Genomic DNA, 23,082 nt, shown 5'->3' on the forward strand with positions numbered 1-23,082 from the left:
GCTAGCCAATTTCGCCATGGAGACAGTCCTGCTCCACTCTCACCACCATCAGAACATATCTTCAAAGCTATCAGCCCAAAAAAAGCGCCGCACCACCACCGGATGGGCTCGAAACTCCAATTTTTCGGTTAACAGCCGATCGCGCTAGCCAATTGCGCCACGGAGACAGTCCTGCTCCACTCTCACCACCATCAGAACATATCTTCAAAGCTTTCAGCCCAAAAAAAGCGCCACACCACCACCGAATGGGCTTGAAACTCCAACCTTTCGGTGTACAGCCCATCGCGCTAGCCAATTGCGCCATGGAGACAGTCCTGCTCCACTCTCACCACCATCAGAACATATCTTCAAAGCTATCAGCCCAAAAAAAGCGCCGCACCACCACCGGATGGGCTTGAAACTCCAACCTTTCGGTTAACAGCCGATCGCGCTAGCCAATTGCGCCACGGAGACAGTCCTGCTCCACTCTCACCACCATTAGAACATGTCTTCAAAGCTATCTGCCCAAAGAAAAAAAAGCGCCGATCCACCACCAGGTGGGCTCGAAACTCCAACCTTTCAGGTAACAGCCGATCACGCTAGCCAATTGCGCCACGGAGACAGTCCTGCTTCACTCTCACCACCATCAGAACATATCTTCGAAGCTATCAGCCCAAAGAAAAAAAGCGCCGCACCACCACCGGGTGGGCTCGAACCTCCAACCTTTCGGTTAACAACTGATCGCGCTAGCCGATTGCGCCACGGAGACAGTCGTGCTTCACTCTCACCACCATCAGAACATATCTTCAAAGCTATCAGCGCAAAGAAAAAAGCAACACACCACTACCGGGAGGGCTCGAACCTCCAACTTTTCGATTAACAGCCGATCGCGCTAGCCAACTGCGCCATGGAGACAGTCCTGCTCCACTCTCACCACCATCAGAACATATCTTCAAAGCTATCAGCCCAAAGAAAAAAAAGCGCCGCACCACCACCGGGTGGGCTCGAACCTCCAACCTTTCGGTTAACAACTGATCGCGCTAGCCAATTGCGCCACAGAGACAGTCGTGCTTCACTCTCACCACCATCAGAAGATATCTTCAAAGCTATCAGCGCAAAGAAAAAAGCAACACACCACTACAGGGAGGGCTCGCACCTCCAACTTTTCGATTAACAGCCGATCGCGCTAGCCAATTGCGCCATGGAGACAGTCCTGCTCCACTCTCACCACCATCAGAACATATCTTTAAAGCTATCAGCCCAAAGAAAAAAAAGCGCCGCATCACCACCGGGTGGGATCGAAACTCCAACCTTTCGGTTAACAGCCGATCGCGCTAGACAATTGCGCCACGGAGACAGTCCTGCTCCACTTTCACCACCATCAGAAGATATCTTCAAAGCTATCAGCCCAAAGAAAAAAAAGCGCCGCACCACCCCCGGGTGGGCTCGAACCTCCAACCTTTCGGTTAACAACCGATCGCGCTTGCCAATTGCGCCACGGAGACAGTCCTGCTCCACTCTCACCACCATCAGAACATATTTTTAAAGCTATGAGCCCAAAGAAAAAAAAGCGCCGCACCACCACCGGGTGGGCTCGAAACTTGAACCTTTCAGTTAACAGCTGATCACGCTAGCCAATTGCCCCAAGGAGACAGTCGTGCTCCACTCTCACCACCAGCAGAACATATCTTCAAAGCTATCAAAGCAAACAAAAAAGCAACACACCACTCCCGGGAGGGCTCGAAACTCCAACCTTTCGGTTAACATCCGATCGCGCTAGCCAATTGCGCCACGGAGACAGTCCTGCTCCACTCTCACCACCATCACAACATATCTTCGAAGCTATCAGCCCAAAGAAAAAAAGCGCCGCACCACCACCGGGTGGGCTCGAACCTCCAACCTTTCGGTTAACAACTGATCGCGCTAGCCAATTGCGCCACGGAGACAGTCGTGCTTCACTCTCACCACCATCAGAACATATCTTCAAAGCTATCAGCGCAAAGAAAAAAGCAACACACCACTACCGGGAGGGCTCGAACCTCCAACTTTTCGATTAACAGCCGATCGCGCTAGCCAATTGCGCCATGGAGACAGTCCTGCTCCACTCTCACCACCATCAGAACATATCTTCAAAGCTATCAGCCCAAAGAAAAAAAAGCGCCGCACCACCCCCGGGTGGGCTCGAACCTCCAACCTTTCGGTTAACAACCGATCGCGCTTGCCAATTGCGCCACGGAGACAGTCCTGCTCCACTCTCACCACCATCAGAACATATTTTTAAAGCTATGAGCCGAAAGAAAAAAAAGCGCCGCACCACCACCGGGTGGGCTCGAAACTTGAACCTTTCGGTTAACAGCTGATCACGCTAGCCAATTGCCCCAAGGAGACAGTCGTGCTCCACTCTCACCACCAGCAGAACATATCTTCAAAGCTATCAAAGCAAACAAAAAAGCAACACACCACTCCCGGGAGGGCTCGAAACTCCAACCTTTCGGTTAACATCCGATCGCGCTAGCCAATTGCGCCACGGAGACAGTCCTGCTCCACTCTCACCACCATCAGAACATATCTTCAAAGCTATCAGCCCAAAGAAAAAAAAGCGCCGCATCACCACCAGGTGGGATCGAAACTCCAACCTTTCGGTTAACAGCCGATCGCGCTAGCCAATTGCGCCACGGAGACAGTCCTGCTCCACTCTCACCACCATTAGAACATGTCTTCAAAGCTATCAGCCCAAAGAAAAAAAAGCGCCGATCCACCACCAGGTGTGCTCGAAACTCAAACCTTTCAGTTAACAGCCGATCGCGCTAGCCAATTGCGCCACGGAGACAGTCCTGCTTCACTCTCACCATCATCAGAACATATCTTCAAAGCTATCAGCCCAAAGAAAAAAAAGCGCCGCATCACCACCAGGTCGGATCGAAACTCCAACCTTTCGGTTAACAGCCGATCGCGCTAGCCAATTGCGCCACGGAGACAGTCCTGCTCCACTCTCACCACCATTAGAACATGTCTTCAAAGCTATCAGCCCAAAGAAAAAAAAGCGCCGATCCACCACCAGGTGGGCTCGAAACTCCAACCTTTCAGTTAACAGCCGATCACGCTAGCCAATTGCGCCACGGAGACAGTCCTGCTTCACTCTCACCACCATCAGAACATATCTTCGAAGCTATCAGCCCAAAAAAAGCGCCGCAACACCACCGGGTGGGCTCGAACCTCCAACCTTTCGGTTAACAACTGATCGCGCTAGTCAATTGCGCCACGGAGACAGTCGTGCTTCACTCTCACCACCATCAGAACATATCTTCAAAGCTATCAGCCCAAAGAAAAAAAAGCGCCAAACCACCACCGTGTGGGCTCGAACCTCCAACCTTTCGGTTAACAGCTGATCGCAGTAGCCAATTCCGCAAGGGAAACAGTCGTGCTCCACGTTCACCACCATCAGAACATATCTTCAAAGCTATCAAAGCAAACAAAAAAGCAACACACCACTCCCGGGAGGGCTCGAAACTCCAACCTTTCGGTTAACAGCCGATCGCGCTAGCCAATTGCGCCGCGGAGACTGTCGTGCTCCACTCTCACCACCATCAGAACATATCTTCAAAGCTATCAGCGCAAAGAAAAAAGCAACACACCACTCCCGGGAGCGCTCGAAAATCCAGCCTTTCGGGTAACAGCCAATCACGCTAGCCAATTGCGCCACGGAGACAGTCCTGCTCCACTCTCACCACCATCAGGACAAATCTTCAAAGCTATCAGTCCAAAGAAAAAAAAGCGCCGCACCACCACCGGGTGGGCTTGAACCTCCAACCTTTTGGTTAACAGCCAATCGCGCTAGCCAATTGCACCACGGAGACAGTCCTGCTCCACTCTCACCACCATTAGAACATATCTTCAAAGCTATCAGCCCCAAAAAAAAGCGCCACATCACCACCGGGTGGGATCGAACCTCCCATTTTTCGGTTAACAGCCGATCGCGCTAGCCAATTCTGCCACGGAGACAGTCCTGCTCCACTCTCACCACCATCAGAACATATCTTCAAAGCTATCAGCCCAAAGAAAAAAAAAGCGCCGATCCACCACCAGGTAGACTCGAAACTCCAACCTTTCGGGTAACAGCCAATCACGCTAGCCAATTGCGCCACGGAGACAGTCCTGCTCCACTCTCACCACCATCAGAAGATATCTTCAAAGCTATCAGCCCAAAGAAAAAATAGCGCCGCACCACCACCGGGTGGGCTCGAACCTCCAACCTTTCGGTTAACAGCCGATCACGCTAGCCAATTGCGCCACGGAGACAGTCCTGCTCCACTCTCACCACCATTAGAACATGTCTTCAAAGCTATCAGCCCAAAGAAAAAAAAGCGCCGATCCACCACCAGGTGGGCTCGAAACTCCAACCTTTCAGGTAACAGCCGATCACGCTAGCCAATTGCGCCACGGAGACAGTCCTGCTTCACTCTCACCACCATCAGAACATATCTTGTAAGCTATCAGCCCAAAGAAAAAAAGCGCCGCACCACCACCGGGTGGGCTCGAACCTCCAACCTTTCGGTTAACAACTGATCGCGCTAGCCAATTGCGCCACGGAGACAGTCGTGCTTCACTCTCACCACCAACAGAATATATCTTCAAAGCTATCAGCGCAAAGAAAAAAGCAACACACCACTACCGGGAGGGCTCGAACCTCCAACCTTTCGGTTAACAACTGATCGCGCTAGCCAATTGCGCCACGGAGACAGTCGTGCTTCACTCTCACCACCATCAGAAGATATCTTCAAAGCTATCAGCGCAAAGAAAAAAGCAACACACCACTACCGGGAGGGCTCGCACCTCCAACTTTTCGATTAACAGCCGATCGCGCTAGCCAATTGCGCCATGGAGACAGTCCTGCTCCACTCTCACCACCATCAGAACATATCTTCAAAGCTATCAGCCCAAAGAAAAAAAAGCGCCACACCACCACCGGGTGGGCTCGAACCTCCAACCTTTCGGTTAACAGCCGATCGCGCTAGCCAAATGCGCCACGGAGACAGTCGTGGTCCACTCTCACCACCATCAGAACCTATCTTCAAAGCTATCAGCCCAAAAAAAGCGCCGCATCACCACCGGGTGGGATCGAAACTCAAACCTTTCGGGTAACAGCCGATCGCGCTAGCCAATTGCGCCACGGAGACAGTCCTGCTCCACTCTCACCACCATCAGAACATATCTTCAAAGTTATCAGCCCAAAGAAAAAAAAGCGCAGCACCCCCACCGGGTGGGCTTGAAACTCCAACCTTTCAGTTAACAGCCGATCGCGCTAGCCAATTGCGCCACGGAGACAGTCCTGCTCCACTCTTACCACCATCAGAACATATCTTCAAAGCTATGAGCCCAAAGAAAAAAAGCGCCGCACCACCACCGGGTGGGCTCGAAACTTGAACCTTTCGGTTAACAGCCGATCACGCTAGCCAATTGCCCCACGGAGACAGTCGTGCTCCACTCTCACCACCATCAGAACATATTGTTACGCCTGAAGTAGGGGTACGGGGGTTTATTGAACGGAAGCTGGGATGGCGAGGCCGCACCGGATAAAACTGCCGAGAGATCTTCTTCTTTCCAAGTCCACACTTCTATTCCCTCTTATCAATCCGGCACATACACGTCGTAATATTTCCCCCTTCGCAGACGAAGCGCACCGCGCGTTTCATGCATCGTCCCGCAGTCTAAAAGCTTTGAGGCGAGCCACATGGGTAACCTCGGTCTTGGTTGATCGTCTCCCACTAGCTGTCAGTCGTGCTATTTTATAATCTACTGCACTGAGGCGCTCAAGGACAACGAATGGGCCAGTGTAGTGGGCGAGAAGTTTTGTGGACAAGCCACGCTTGCGGATAGGCTTCCACACCATTACAAGGTCTCCCGGTTCATATGTGACGTGGCGGTGCTTGCTGTCGTAGCGGAGCTTTGAGCGGTCTTGCGATGCTATAGTACGCAGGCGGGCAAGACGCCGAGTTTCTTCTGCAAGGCATAGTGTTTCAGCTAATGAAGGATCGTCATTGTCATAAAACGAAAAGATAGTGTCCAGGGTATAACGAGGGGGTCGAACGTAAAGAAGGAAGAAAGGGCTGTGGCCGGTGGTTTCGTGTTGGGCAGTGTTGAAGGCATACGTGATGAACGGTAAGACGTCGTCCCAGTTCTTGTGATTGGACGCCACGTACATTGAAAGCATATTCACCAGTGTCCGGTTCGTTCGTTCAGTAAGGCCATTCGTCTGTGGATGGTAAGGTGTCGAATGACGAAGTTCCGAGCCACACATACGGAGCAGTTCCTCAACAACGTCTGCCGTAAACTGACGGCCGCGGTCGCTTATTATGACGCGAGGAGGTCCGTGGCGCAGTATGATAGAGTGCAGGAGAAAGGAGGATACTTCGCCAGCAGTCGCAGATGGCAGGGCGGCCGTTTCGCAGTAGCGGGTCAGGTAATCGGCGCACACTACAATCCAACGGTTGCCTTTTGCCGAGCGTGGAAAAGGGCCCACGAGGTCAATGCCAACTTGCTCAAAGGGAGTGCTGGGAGGCGTCACAGGCTGTAGAAGTCCAGCCGGAGCAGTCGTGACTGATTTGTGCGTCTGGCATTGAGTGCAACTGGCCACGTACTGCTCAACTGACTGGCGCATGCGTGGCCAGTAAAATCGCTCCTGTGTACGAAGGAGTGTTCGCGTCATTCCCAGGTGACCCGAAGTTGCGTCGTCGTGCATGGCGCGCAGAATGGAGGAACGGAGTGTGTGCGGCACCACCAGCAAGAAGCGGGAACCCGTGGCCGAGAAGGTCCTCTTGTAAAGTAATCCTTCACGAACGCAAAAGCGTCCGGCCAAAGTGGACGCTCGTGCTTCAGCAAATAATGGCTCCAAGCTGACATCCTTCCGCTGTTCATTTTCAAAGGTGGTCTTGTCCGGGAATACTGGAGTCACTGACGCAATTAGGTGATCGAAATTGTCGGCATCACAAAGTGTTGTAGTAAGCGGCATCCGCGAAAGGCAGTCAGCGTCAGCGTGCTTCCTGCCACTCTTGTATGACACCGTGAAGTCATACTCTTGCAAGCGGAGGGCCCAGCGTGCCAGGCGGCCAGATGGGTCTCGGAGGCTTACAAGCCAGCACAAGGAATGATGGTCTGTGACCACTTGGAAGGGACGACCGTACAGGTATGAACGGAATCGCTGTACAGCGAAGACGAGTGCCAAACATTCTTGCTCAGTCACTGTGTAATTCCGTTCTGGTTTACTTAAAGTTCTGCTGGCATACGCAATGACATGTTCCTTTCCACTGTGTCGTTGTACTAGAACTGCACCTATGCCAATGCCACTGGCGTCAGTATGAACTTCGGTCGGCGCCGAAGGGTCGAAGTGCCGGAGAATGGGCTGCGATGTGAGTAAGAACTTGAGTTGGTTGAAAGACGTCTCACAGTCATGTGTCCATTCAAAGCTAGTACCTTGACGTAGCAGACTGGTCAAGGGGAAGGCAACGTCGGCGAATGCGGGAATAAATCGGCGAAAGTACGAGCACAGGCCTAGGAAGCTGCGAAGCTCTTTCGTTGAGCGAGGTGGTTTGCACGCTTTCACAGCTGCTGTCTTGCTCGGGTCAGGCCTGATCCCATCTTTGTTCACAAGGTGCCCAAGTACTAAGGTTTGTCGCTCGCCGAAATGACACTTCTTCGAATTAAGAACAAGGCCAGCGTTTCTAATGCATTCCAGAACAATGTCCACGCGTTCGTTGTGCTCACGAAATGTGCGCCCAAAGATCACGATGTCATCTAGGTAGCACATACAGACGTTCCATTTTAGGCCACGCAGAATGGTATCCATGAACCTTTCGAATGTGGCAGGAGCATTACATAATCCAAACGGCATCACGTTAAATTCATAAAGTCCGTCTGGAGTTATGAAAGCAGTCTTTTCCTTGTCCGCTGGATGCATGGGAATCTGCCAGTAGCCTGAACGTAAATCGATAGACGAGAAGTATGACGCCGAATGGAGACAGTCCAAGGCGTCATCAATTCGTGGAAGAGGATAAACATCTTTCTTCGTGATGGAGTTCAAACGGCGATAGTCGACACAAAATCTCCAGGTACCGTCTTTCTTTTTCACAAGGATCACAGGAGCTGCCCAAGGGCTCGATGATTCTTGAATGATGCCCTTTTGGAGCATTTCACGCACTTGATTGTCTATTATCTTGCGCTCGGACGGCGATACTCGGTACGGTTTTTGTCGGATTGGCTGTGCTGTTTCTGTATTTATCCTATGGCGTATACGAAATGGAGGAATGGAAGGCGTGTGGTCACTCTGGGAGAAATCAAAAACTTGCAAGTACTTTAACAAAACGTCCACAAGCATTCTGCGCTTGTCGGCAGTCAGCGCCTTATCAACCATAGGTAAAACTTTCGAACTGTCTGAGCAGGTGGTCACTTGTTCATCCCGTCGAACGTCACTGAGGACAGCTACTGTTGTTGGCGAGTATTCTTTAAACGACGCTAGCTTAAGTCCTCCTGGTAGCAGCACCGGTTCGTTTGAATAATTCGTTGTCCAAAGGTCTGAACGACCTTCACTCACTGAAACTATGCTGTGGGGTACCAACGTGTTCTTCTTTATACAACTTAGATGGAAAGGCTCCACTAGCGCATCGAAACTGGTCTTATTGTCGTTAATATGCGAAGAAGCTACTGGAACGCGCACAGCACAGAAGGCCGGGATAACGGTATCTTCATAGACTCGGAGCGCACCGCTTTCCGTACCCGAATTCTCGATAAGTCCATGAGGAACAGCGTCACTTATGATAACTTCGCCATTTCGACAGTCTACAGTGGCTCCGCACATTCGCAAGAAATCTATGCCTAGAATGATGTCATGAGTGCTCCGCGGAAGAACCGTGAATTCTGTCACAAACACTTGATCACTCAGTAACACTGCCGCGGTACAAACACCAATCGGACACAACGAGTTGCCGCCCACGCCACAGAACGTTATCGCTTTCTCCAACAAAAAGGTCACCTTTCTTCCCAAACGAGCTTTGAACGCAGCACTCATGATCGACACGGCGGCTCCAGTATCCACCAAAGCCATCGTATGTACACCATCAACAAAAACTTGCACTTTGTTTTTAAACATAAGCACCGGTGGAGGTATCTCTTCTTGCAGCGAATCACCAGCGACCTCACCCCCAGCGGCCGCGCTGCCTAGTTTTCCGGAGGCGGCGAAGGGTAGCGGCGCCTAGGAGACGGCGACCGATTGGAGCGAGGGGCTGGCGGGGGTGTCAGACTGCGGTCAGAGGCTGGAGAACGGTTTCGCAGCGGCCTTGGTGTCTCGTAAGATGCGCTTCCAGGGAACGTTGGTGCTTGTGCAAAGTCGGACAGGTGGGATCTCGGTGGGCAGTCGTACCTCGGCGGCTGCCGGTAGTTACAGTACCTGGCAATGTGGCCTTCGACGCCACAGTTGTAGCAGATGGGTAGGGGTCGCTCGCCGAACCACTGCTGAGAGCGCTGGGCTGTGTAGGGTCGCCTAACCGAACGGGGTGGAGCAGATTGCTGAACGGGAGCTGCGCGCCTCTGTGGGGCGGGGCCGGGACGAAGACGTTGGTCATACCGCTGGTCAGACGCGAATGAGTCTCGGCGTGGCCACGAAGCCCTAGCTTCGCGAACGTCTGTCACACATACTGATGGTGGCAGAGGAGCGAACGGGGCCGGGTAGTAGGATGAACAGGTAGGCGTATGACGGATGGTGTCGTGGAACAGTGTGTCTTGTCGCTGTAGTTCTTCCCGCACTATTGTCCGGATAGTAGCGGCAAGGTCGGCGGGCGGGCTCACGTCGACGCTGGCGACCGTTGTTACATTTGCCAGCCTACCAAATTTCGGGGCAATACGACGGGTCTTTAGCTTCTCAAAAGTACGGCAGTGACGTTGGACGGCGGAGACGGAAGTGAGGTCTTCCCTGCCTATCAAAAAGTTGTAGACGTCCTCTGCTATACCCTTCAGAAGGTGGCCGACCATGTCCTCTTCAGTCATGTACGGGTCTATGATCTTGCAGAGCATCAGGACCTCCTCTATGTAGGTGGTACACGTCTCTCCAGGAGTCTGAGCTCTTTGAGCCAACGTGCGCTCCGCGCTCTTCTTTTTTGAATCAGAGTCGCCGAAGCATTTCTTGAGCTCTTCAGTGAAACGATCCCACGTTGTTAAGGAATCTTCGTGGTTTTCGTACCACATCAGAGCTGTTTCCGTGAGAAACAGCGCGACATTTCCCAGTTGGTCGGTGGCATCCCAGCAGTTGTACCGGCTCACCCTTTTGTACTGTGTCAGCCACGCATCCACATCTTCTCCGGCTCTTCCCGCGAACGGGCGGGGTTCCATATAGTGATATCGAGGTGCAGCTGGCACTGACCTTTGTGTGGTTGAGAAGGCGTGACCTTCGCTCTCGGCCATGGCAGTTGGTGTCGGTGGCAGACCGGCAATACGACGGCTCCGTCGAAGTTCGAACAGCTGTGGCTCCGTGGTTCGTCGACGTATACTGTACCCAGCACCTTCCACCACTCTGTTACGCCTGAAGTAGGGGTACGGGGGTTTATTGAACGGAAGCTGGGATGGCGAGGCCGCACCGGATAAAACTGCCGAGAGATCTTCTTCTTTCCAAGTCCACACTTCTATTCCCTCTTATCAATCCGGCACATACACGTCGTAATAATATCTTCAAAGCTATCAGCCCAAAGAAAAAAAAGCGCCGCATCACCACCAGGTGGGATCGAAACTCCAACCTTTCGGTTAACAGCCGATCGCGCTAGCCAATTGCGCCACGGAGACAGTCCTGCTCCACTCTCACCACCATTAGAACATGTCTTCAAAGCTATCAGCCCAAAGAAAAAAAGCGCCGATCCACCACCAGGTGGGCTCGAAACTCAAACCTTCAGTTAACAGCCGATCGCACTAGCCAATTGCGCCACGGAGACAGTCCTGCTTCACTCTCACCATCATCAGAACATATCTTCAAAGCTATCAGCCCAAAGAAAAAAAAGCGCCGCATCACCACCAGGTGGGATCGAAACTCCAACCTTTCGGTTAACAGCCGATCGCGCTAGCCAATTGCGCCACGGAGACAGTCCTGCTCCACTCTCACCACCATTAGAACATGTCTTCAAAGCTATCAGCCCAAAGAAAAAAAAGCGCCGATCCACCACCAGGTGGGCTCGAAACTCAAACCTTTCAGTTAACAGCCGATCGCACTAGCCAATTGCGCCACGGAGACAGTCCTGCTTCACTCTCACCATCATCAGAACATATCTTCAAAGCTATCAGCCCAAAGAAAAAAAAGCGCCGCATCACCACCAGGTGGGATCGAAACTCCAACCTTTCGGTTAACAGCCGATCGCGCTAGCCAATTGCGCCACGGAGACAGTCCTGCTCCACTCTCACCACCATTAGAACATGTCTTCAAAGCTATCAGCCCAAAGAAAAAAAAGCGCCGATCCACCACCAGGTGGGCTCGAAACTCCAACCTTTCAGTTAACAGCCGATCACGCTAGCCAATTGCGCCACGGAGACAGTCCTGCTTCACTCTCACCACCATCAGAACATATCTTCGAAGCTATCAGCCCAAAAAAAAAGCGCCGCAACACCACCGGGTGGGCTCGAACCTCCAACCTTTCGGTTAACAACTGATCGCGCTAGTCAATTGCGCCACGGAGACAGTCGTGCTTCACTCTCACCACCATCAGAACATATCTTCAAAGCTATCAGCCCAAAGAAAAAAAAAGCGCCAAACCACCACCGGGTGGGCTCGAACCTCCAACCTTTCGGTTAACAGCTGATCGCAGTAGCCAATTCCGCAAGGGAAACAGTCGTGCTCCACGTTCACCACCATCAGAACATATCTTCAAAGCTATCAAAGCAAACAAAAAAGCAACACACCACTCCCGGGAGGGCTCGAAACTCCAACCTTTCGGTTAACAGCCGATCGCGCTAGCCAATTGCGCCGCGGAGACTGTCGTGCTCCACTCTCACCACCATCAGAACATATCTTCAAAGCTATCAGCGCAAAGAAAAAAGCAACACACCACTCCCGGGAGCGCTCGAAAATCCAGCCTTTCGGGTAACAGCCAATCACGCTAGCCAATTGCGCCACGGAGACAGTCCTGCTCCACTCTCACCACCATCAGGACATATCTTCAAAGCTATCAGTCCAAAGAAAAAAAAGCGCCGCACCACCACCGGGTGGGCTCGAACCTCCAACCTTTCGGTCAACAACCGATCGCGCTAGCCAATTGCACCACGGAGACAGTCGTGCTCCACTTTCACCACCATCAGAACATATCTTGAAAGCTATCAAAGCAAAGAAAAAAGCAACAGACCACTCCCGGGAGGGCTCAAAACTGCAACCTTACGGTTAACAGCCGATCGCGCTAGCCAATTGCGCCACCGAGACAGTCCTGCTCCACTCTCACCACCATCAGAACATATCTTCAAAGCTATCAGACCAACGAAAAAAAAGCGCCGCGCCACCACCGGGTGGGCTCGAAACTTCAACCTTTCGGTTAACAGCCGATCGCACTAGCCAATTGCCCCACGGAGACAGTCGTGCTCCACTCTCACCACCATCAGAACATATCTTCAAAGCTATCAGCCCGAAAAAAAAGCGCCGCACCACCAAAGGGTGGGCTCGAACCTCCAATTTTTTGGTTAACAGCCAATCGCGCTAGCCAATTGCACCACGGAGACAGTCCTGCTCCACTCTCACCACCATCAGAACATACCTTCAAAGGTATCAGCCCGAAAAAATAGCGCCACACCACCACCGGGTGGGCTCGAACCTCCAATTTTTCGGTTAACAGCCGATCGCGCTAGCCAATTCCGCCACGGAGACAGTCCTGCTCCACTCTCACCACCATCAGAACATATCTTCAAAGCTATCAGCCCAAAGAAAGAAAAGCGGCGATCCACCACCAGGTGGGCTCGAAACTCCAACCTTTCAGGTAACAGCCGATCACGCTAGCCAATTGCGCCACGGAGACAGTCCTGCTTCACTCTCACCACCATCAGAACATATCTTCAAAGCTATCAAAGCAAACAAAAAAGCAACACACCACTCCCGGGAGGGCTCGAAACTCCAACCTTTCGGTTAACAGCCGATCGCGCTAGCCAATTGCGCCGCGGAGACTGTCGTGCTCCACTCTCACCACCATCAGAACATATCTTCAAAGCTATCAGCGCAAAGAAAAAAGCAACACACCACTCCCGGGAGCGCTCGAAAATCCATTCTTTCGGTTAACAACTGATCGCGCTAGCCAATTGCGCCACGGAGACAGTCGTGCTTCACTCTCACCACCAACAGAATATATCTTCAAAGCTATCAGCGCAAAGAAAAAAGCAACACACCACTACCGGGAGGGCTCGAACCTCCAACCTTTCGGTTAACAACTGATCGCGCTAGCCAATTGCGCCACGGAGACAGTCGTGCTTCACTCTCACCACCATCAGAAGATATCTTCAAAGCTATCAGCGCAAAGAAAAAAGCAACACACCACTACCGGGAGGGCTCGCACCTCCAACTTTTCGATTAACAGCCGATCGCGCTAGCCAATTGCGCCATGGAGACAGTCCTGCTCCACTCTCACCACCATCAGAACATATCTTCAAAGCTATCAGCCCAAAGAAAAAAAAGCGCCACACCACCACCGGGTGGGCTCGAACCTCCAACCTTTCGGTTAACAGCCGATCGCGCTAGCCAAATGCGCCACGGAGACAGTCGTGGTCCACTCTCACCACCATCAGAACCTATCTTCAAAGCTATCAGCCCAAAAAAAGCGCCGCATCACCACCGGGTGGGATCGAAACTCAAACCTTTCGGGTAACAGCCGATCGCGCTAGCCAATTGCGCCACGGAGACAGTCCTGCTCCACTCTCACCACCATCAGAACATATCTTCAAAGTTATCAGCCCAAAGAAAAAAAGCGCAGCACCCCCACCGGGTGGGCTTGAAACTCCAACCTTTCAGTTAACAGCCGATCGCGCTAGCCAATTGCGCCACGGAGACAGTCCTGCTCCACTCTTACCACCATCAGAACATATCTTCAAAGCTATGAGCCCAAAGAAAAAAAGCGCCGCACCACCACCGGGTGGGCTCGAAACTTGAACCTTTCGGTTAACAGCCGATCACGCTAGCCAATTGCCCCACGGAGACAGTCGTGCTCCACTCTCACCACCATCAGAACATATCTTCAAAGCTATCAGCCCAAAGAAAAAAAAGCGCCGCATCACCACCAGGTGGGATCGAAACTCCAACCTTTCGGTTAACAGCCGATCGCGCTAGCCAATTGCGCCACGGAGACAGTCCTGCTCCACTCTCACCACCATTAGAACATGTCTTCAAAGCTATCAGCCCAAAGAAAAAAAAGCGCCGATCCACCACCAGGTGGGCTCGAAACTCAAACCTTTCAGTTAACAGCCGATCGCACTAGCCAATTGCGCCACGGAGACAGTCCTGCTTCACTCTCACCATCATCAGAACATATCTTCAAAGCTATCAGCCCAAAGAAAAAAAAGCGCCGCATCACCACCAGGTGGGATCGAAACTCCAACCTTTCGGTTAACAGCCGATCGCGCTAGCCAATTGCGCCACGGAGACAGTCCTGCTCCACTCTCACCACCATTAGAACATGTCTTCAAAGCTATCAGCCCAAAGAAAAAAAAGCGCCGATCCACCACCAGGTGGGCTCGAAACTCCAACCTTTCAGTTAACAGCCGATCACGCTAGCCAATTGCGCCACGGAGACAGTCCTGCTTCACTCTCACCACCATCAGAACATATCTTCGAAGCTATCAGCCCAAAAAAAAAGCGCCGCAACACCACCGGGTGGGCTCGAACCTCCAACCTTTCGGTTAACAACTGATCGCGCTAGTCAATTGCGCCACGGAGTCAGTCGTGCTTCACTCTCACCACCATCAGAACATATCTTCAAAGCTATCAGCCCAAAGAAAAAAAAAGCGCCAAACCACCACCGGGTGGGCTCGAACCTCCAACCTTTCGGTTAACAGCTGATCGCAGTAGCCAATTCCGCAAGGGAAACAGTCGTGCTCCACGTTCACCACCATCAGAACATATCTTCAAAGCTATCAAAGCAAACAAAAAAGCAACACACCACTCCCGGGAGGGCTCGAAACTCCAACCTTTCGGTTAACAGCCGATCGCGCTAGCCAATTGCGCCGCGGAGACTGTCGTGCTCCACTCTCACCACCATCAGAACATATCTTCAAAGCTATCAGCGCAAAGAAAAAAGCAACACACCACTCCCGGGAGCGCTCGAAAATCCAGCCTTTCGGGTAACAGCCAATCACGCTAGCCAATTGCGCCACGGAGACAGTCCTGCTCCACTCTCACCACCATCAGGACATATCTTCAAAGCTATCAGTCCAAAGAAAAAAAAGCGCCGCACCACCACCGGGTGGGCTCGAACCTCCAACCTTTCGGTCAACAACCGATCGCGCTAGCCAATTGCACCACGGAGACAGTCGTGCTCCACTTTCACCACCATCAGAACATATCTTGAAAGCTATCAAAGCAAAGAAAAAAGCAACAGACCACTCCCGGGAGGGCTCAAAACTGCAACCTTACGGTTAACAGCCGATCGCGCTAGCCAATTGCGCCACCGAGACAGTCCTGCTCCACTCTCACCACCATCAGAACATATCTTCAAAGCTATCAGACCAACGAAAAAAAAGCGCCGCGCCACCACCGGGTGGGCTCGAAACTTCAACCTTTCGGTTAACAGCCGATCGCACTAGCCAATTGCCCCACGGAGACAGTCGTGCTCCACTCTCACCACCATCAGAACATATCTTCAAAGCTATCAGCCCGAAAAAAAAGCGCCGCACCACCAAAGGGTGGGCTCGAACCTCCAATTTTTTGGTTAACAGCCAATCGCGCTAGCCAATTGCACCACGGAGACAGTCCTGCTCCACTCTCACCACCATCAGAACATACCTTCAAAGGTATCAGCCCGAAAAAAAAGCGCCACACCACCACCGGGTGGGCTCGAACCTCCAATTTTTCGGTTAACAGCCGATCGCGCTAGCCAATTCCGCCACGGAGACAGTCCTGCTCCACTCTCACCACCATCAGAACATATCTTCAAAGCTATCAGCCCAAAGAAAAAAAAGCGCCGATCCACCACCAGGTGGGCTCGAAACTCCAACCTTTCAGGTAACAGCCGATCACGCTAGCCAATTGCGCCACGGAGACAGTCCTGCTTTACTCTCACCACCATCAGAACATATCTTCAAAGCTATCAAAGCAAACAAAAAAGCAACACACCACTCCCGGGAGGGCTCGAAACTCCAACCTTTCGGTTAACAGCCGATCGCGCTAGCCAATTGCGCCGCGGAGACTGTCGTGCTCCACTCTCACCACCATCAGAACATATCTTCAAAGCTATCAGCGCAAAGAAAAAAGCAACACACCACTCCCGGGAGCGCTCGAAAATCCAGCCTTTCGGGTAACAGCCAATCACGCTAGCCAATTGCGCCACGGAGAAAGTCCTGCTCCACTCTCACCACCATCAGGACATATCTTCAAAGCTATCAGTCCAAAGAAAAAAAAGCGCCGCACCACCACCGGGTGGGCTCGAACCTCCAACCTTTCGGTCAACAACCGATCGCGCTAGCCAATTGCACCACGGAGACAGTCGTGCTCCACTTTCACCACCATCAGAACATATCTTCAAAGCTATCAAAGCAAAGAAAAAAGCAACAGACCACTCCCGGGAGGGCTCAAAACTGCAACCTTACGGTTAACAGCCGATCGCGCTAGCCAATTGCGCCACCGAGACAGTCCTGCTCCACTCTCACCAACATCAGAACATATCTTCAAAGCTATCAGACCAACGAAAAAAAAGCGCCGCGCCACCACCGGGTGGGCTCGAAACTTCAACCTTTCGGTTAACAGCCGATCGCACTAGCCAATTGCCCCACGGAGACAGTCGTGCTCCACTCTCACCACCATCAGAACATATCTTCAAAGCTATCAGCCCGAAAAAAAAGCGCCGCACCATCAAAGGGTGGGCTCGAACCTCCAATTTTTTGGTTAACAGCCAATCGCGCTAGCCAATTGCACCACGGAGACAGTCCTGCTCCACTCTCACCACCATCAAAACATACCTTCAAAGGTATCAGCCCGAAAAAAAAGCGCCACACCACCACCGGGTGGGCTCGAACCTCCAATTTTTCGGTTAACAGCCGATCGCGCTAGCCAATTCCGCCACGGAGACAGTCCTGCTCCACTCTCACCACCATCAGAACATATCTTCAAAGCTATCAGCCCAAAGAAAAAAAAGCGCCGATCCACCACCAGGTGGGCTCGAAACTCCAACCTTTCAGGTAACAGCCGATCACGCTAGCCAATTGCGCCACGGAGACAGTCCTGCTTCACTCTCACCACCATCAGAACATATCTTGTAAGCTATCAGCCCAAAGAAAAAAAGCGCCGCACCACCACCAGGTGTGCTCGAACCTCCAACCTTTCGGTTAACAACCGATAGCGCTAGCCAATTGCGCCACGGAGACAGTCCTGCTCCACTCTCACCACCATCAGAACATATTTTTAAAGCTATGAGCCCAAAGAAAAAAAAGCGCCGCACCACCACCGGGTGGGCTCGAAACTTGAACCTTTCGGTTAACAGCTGATCACGCTAGCCAATTGCCCCAAGGAGACAGTCGTGCTCCACTCTCACCACCAGCAGAACATATCTTCAAAGCTATCAAATCAAACAAAAAAGCAACACACCACTCCCGGGAGGGCTCGAAACTCCAACCTTTCGGTTAACATCCGATCGCGCTAGCCAATTGCGCCACGGAGACAGTCCTGCTCCACTCTCACCACCATCAGAACATATCTTCAAAGCTATCAGCCCAAAGAAAAAAGCAACACACCACTACCGGGAGGGCTCGCACCTCCAACTTTTCGATTAACACCCGATCGCGCTAGCCAATTGCGCCATGGAGACAGTCCTGCTCCACTCTCACAACCATCAGAACATATCTTCAAAGCTATCAGCCCAAAGAAAAAAAAGCGCCGCACCACCACCGGGTGGGCTCGAACCTCCAACCTTTCGGTTAACAGCCGATCGCGCTAGCCAAATGCGCCACGGAGACAGTCGTGGTCCACTCTCACCACCATCAGAACCTATCTTCAAAGCTATCAGCCCCAAAAAAAAGCGCCGCATCACCACCGGGTGGGATCGAAACTCCACCTTTTCGGTTAACAGCCGATCGCGCTAGCCAATTGCGCCACGGAGACAGTCCTGCTCTACTCTCACCATCATCAGAACATATCTTCAAAGCTATCAGCCCAAAGAAAAAAAAGCGCCGATCCACCACCAGGTAGACTCGAAACTCCAACCTTTCGGGTAACAGCCAATCACGCTAGCCAATTGCGCCACGGAGACAGTCCTGCTCCACTCTCACCACCATCAGAAGATATCTTCAAAGCTATCAGCCCAAAGAAAAAATAGCGCCGCACCACCACCGGGTGGGCTCGAACCTCCAACCTTTCGGTTAACAGCCGATCACGCTAGCCAATTGCGCCACGGAGACAGTCCTGCTCCACTCTCACCACCATCCGAACATATTTTTAAAGCTATGAGCCCAAAGAAAAAAAAGCGCCGCACCACCACCGGGTGGGCTCAAAACTTGAACCTTTCGGTTAACAACTGATCGCGCTAGCCAATTGCGCCACGGAGACAGTCGTGCTTCACTCTCACCACCATCAGAAGATATCTTCAAAGCTATCAGCCCAAAGAAAAAAAAGCGCCGCATCACCACCGGGTGGGATCGAAACTCCAACCTTTCGGTTAACAGCCGATCGCGCTAGACAATTGCGCCACGGAGACAGTCCTGCTCCACTTTCACCACCATCAGAAGATATCTTCAAAGCTATCAGCCCAAAGAAAAAAAAGCGCCGCACCACCCCCGGGTGGGCTCGAACCTCCAACCTTTCGGTTAACAACCGATCGCGCTTGCCAATTGCGCCACGGAGACAGTCCTGCTCCACTCTCACCACCATCAGAACATATTTTTAAAGCTATGAGCCCAAAGAAAAAAAAGCGCCGCACCACCACCGGGTGGGCTCGAAACTTGAACCTTTCAGTTAACAGCTGATCACGCTAGCCAATTGCCCCAAGGAGACAGTCGTGCTCCACTCTCACCACCAGCAGAACATATCTTCAAAGCTATCAAAGCAAACAAAAAAGCAACACACCACTCCCGGGAGGGCTCGAAACTCCAACCTTTCGGTTAACATCCGATCGCGCTAGCCAATTGCGCCACGGAGACAGTCCTGCTCCACTCTCACCACCATCACAACATATCTTCGAAGCTATCAGCCCAAAGAAAAAAAGCGCCGCACCACCACCGGGTGGGCTCGAACCTCCAACCTTTCGGTTAACAACTGATCGCGCTAGCCAATTGCGCCACGGAGACAGTCGTGCTTCACTCTCACCACCATCAGAACATATCTTCAAAGCTATCAGCGCAAAGAAAAAAGCAACACACCACTACCGGGAGGGCTCGAACCTCCAACTTTTCGATTAACAGCCGATCGCGCTAGCCAATTGCGCCATGGAGACAGTCCTGCTCCACTCTCACCACCATCAGAACATATCTTCAAAGCTATCAGCCCAAAGAAAAAAAAGCGCCGCACCACCCCCGGGTGGGCTCGAACCTCCAACCTTTCGGTTAACAACCGATCGCGCTTGCCAATTGCGCCACGGAGACAGTCCTGCTCCACTCTCACCACCATCAGAACATATTTTTAAAGCTATGAGCCGAAAGAAAAAAAAGCGCCGCACCACCACCGGGTGGGCTCGAAACTTGAACCTTTCGGTTAACAGCTGATCACGCTAGCCAATTGCCCCAAGGAGACAGTCGTGCTCCACTCTCACCACCAGCAGAACATATCTTCAAAGCTATCAAAGCAAACAAAAAAGCAACACACCACTCCCGGGAGGGCTCGAAACTCCAACCTTTCGGTTAACATCCGATCGCGCTAGCCAATTGCGCCACGGAGACAGTCCTGCTCCACTCTCACCACCATCAGAACATATCTTCAAAGCTATCAGCCCAAAGAAAAAAAAGCGCCGCATCACCACCAGGTGGGATCGAAACTCCAACCTTTCGGTTAACAGCCGATCGCGCTAGCCAATTGCGCCACGGAGACAGTCCTGCTCCACTCTCACCACCATTAGAACATGTCTTCAAAGCTATCAGCCCAAAGAAAAAAAAGCGCCGATCCACCACCAGGTGGGCTCGAAACTCAAACCTTTCAGTTAACAGCCGATCGCGCTAGCCAATTGCGCCACGGAGACAGTCCTGCTTCACTCTCACCATCATCAGAACATATCTTCAAAGCTATCAGCCCAAAGAAAAAAAAGCGCCGCATCACCACCAGGTCGGATCGAAACTCCAACCTTTCGGTTAACAGCCGATCGCGCTAGCCAATTGCGCCACGGAGACAGTCCTGCTCCACTCTCACCACCATTAGAACATGTCTTCAAAGCTATCAGCCCAAAGAAAAAAAAGCGCCGATCCACCACCAGGTGGGCTCGAAACTCCAACCTTTCAGTTAACAGCCGATCACGCTAGCCAATTGCGCCACGGAGACAGTCCTGCTTCACTCTCACCACCATCAGAACATATCTTCGAAGCTATCAGCCCAAAAAAAGCGCCGCAACACCACCGGGTGGGCTCGAACCTCCAACCTTTCGGTTAACAACTGATCGCGCTAGTCAATTGCGCCACGGAGACAGTCGTGCTTCACTCTCACCACCATCAGAACATATCTTCAAAGCTATCAGCCCAAAGAAAAAAAAGCGCCAAACCACCACCGTGTGGGCTCGAACCTCCAACCTTTCGGTTAACAGCTGATCGCAGTAGCCAATTCCGCAAGGGAAACAGTCGTGCTCCACGTTCACCACCATCAGAACATATCTTCAAAGCTATCAAAGCAAACAAAAAAGCAACACACCACTCCCGGGAGGGCTCGAAACTCCAACCTTTCGGTTAACAGCCGATCGCGCTAGCCAATTGCGCCGCGGAGACTGTCGTGCTCCACTCTCACCACCATCAGAACATATCTTCAAAGCTATCAGCGCAAAGAAAAAAGCAACACACCACTCCCGGGAGTGCTCGAAAATCCAGCCTTTCGGGTAACAGCCAATCACGCTAGCCAATTGCGCCACGGAGACAGTCCTGCTCCACTCTCACCACCATCAGGACAAATCTTCAAAGCTATCAGTCCAAAGAAAAAAAAGCGCCGCACCACCACCGGGTGGGCTTGAACCTCCAACCTTTTGGTTAACAGCCAATCGCGCTAGCCAATTGCACCACGGAGACAGTCCTGCTCCACTCTCACCACCATTAGAACATATCTTCAAAGCTATCAGCCCCAAAAAAAAGCGCCACATCACCACCGGGTGGGATCGAACCTCCCATTTTTCGGTTAACAGCCGATCGCGCTAGCCAATTCTGCCACGGAGACAGTCCTGCTCCACTCTCACCACCATCAGAACATATCTTCAAAGCTATCAGCCCAAAGAAAAAAAAGCGCCGATCCACCACCAGGTAGACTCGAAACTCCAACCTTTCGGGTAACAGCCAATCACGCTAGCCAATTGCGCCACGGAGACAGTCCTGCTCCACTCTCACCACCATCAGAAGATATCTTCAAAGCTATCAGCCCAAAGAAAAAATAGCGCCGCACCACCACCGGGTGGGCTCGAACCTCCAACCTTTCGGTTAACAGCCGATCACGCTAGCCAATTGCGCCACGGAGACAGTCCTGCTCCACTCTCACCACCATTAGAACATGTCTTCAAAGCTATCAGCCCAAAGAAAAAAAAGCGCCGATCCACCACCAGGTGGGCTCGAAACTCCAACCTTTCAGGTAACAGCCGATCACGCTAGCCAATTGCGCCACGGAGACAGTCCTGCTTCACTCTCACCACCATCAGAACATATCTTGTAAGCTATCAGCCCAAAGAAAAAAAGCGCCGCACCACCACCGGGTGGGCTCGAACCTCCAACCTTTCGGTTAACAACTGATCGCGCTAGCCAATTGCGCCACGGAGACAGTCGTGCTTCACTCTCACCACCAACAGAATATATCTTCAAAGCTATCAGCGCAAAGAAAAAAGCAACACACCACTACCGGGAGGGCTCGAACCTCCAACCTTTCGGTTAACAACTGATCGCGCTAGCCAATTGCGCCACGGAGACAGTCGTGCTTCACTCTCACCACCATCAGAAGATATCTTCAAAGCTATCAGCGCAAAGAAAAAAGCAACACACCACTACCGGGAGGGCTCGCACCTCCAACTTTTCGATTAACAGCCGATCGCGCTAGCCAATTGCGCCATGGAGACAGTCCTGCTCCACTCTCACCACCATCAGAACATATCTTCAAAGCTATCAGCCCAAAGAAAAAAAAGCGCCACACCACCACCGGGTGGGCTCGAACCTCCAACCTTTCGGTTAACAGCCGATCGCGCTAGCCAAATGCGCCACGGAGACAGTCGTGGTCCACTCTCACCACCATCAGAACCTATCTTCAAAGCTATCAGCCCAAAAAAAGCGCCGCATCACCACCGGGTGGGATCGAAACTCAAACCTTTCGGGTAACAGCCGATCGCGCTAGCCAATTGCGCCACGGAGACAGTCCTGCTCCACTCTCACCACCATCAGAACATATCTTCAAAGTTATCAGCCCAAAGAAAAAAAAGCGCAGCACCCCCACCGGGTGGGCTTGAAACTCCAACCTTTCAGTTAACAGCCGATCGCGCTAGCCAATTGCGCCACGGAGACAGTCCTGCTCCACTCTTACCACCATCAGAACATATCTTCAAAGCTATGAGCCCAAAGAAAAAAAGCGCCGCACCACCACCGGGTGGGCTCGAAACTTGAACCTTTCGGTTAACAGCCGATCACGCTAGCCAATTGCCCCACGGAGACAGTCGTGCTCCACTCTCACCACCATCAGAACATATCTTCAAAGCTATCAGCCCAAAGAAAAAAAAGCGCCGCATCACCACCAGGTGGGAT

The sequence above is a fragment of the Rhipicephalus microplus genome, unplaced genomic scaffold, assembly GCF_043290135.1.
Source record: "Rhipicephalus microplus isolate Deutch F79 unplaced genomic scaffold, USDA_Rmic scaffold_40, whole genome shotgun sequence".
In the NCBI taxonomy this organism is placed as follows: Eukaryota; Metazoa; Arthropoda; class Arachnida; order Ixodida; family Ixodidae; genus Rhipicephalus; species Rhipicephalus microplus.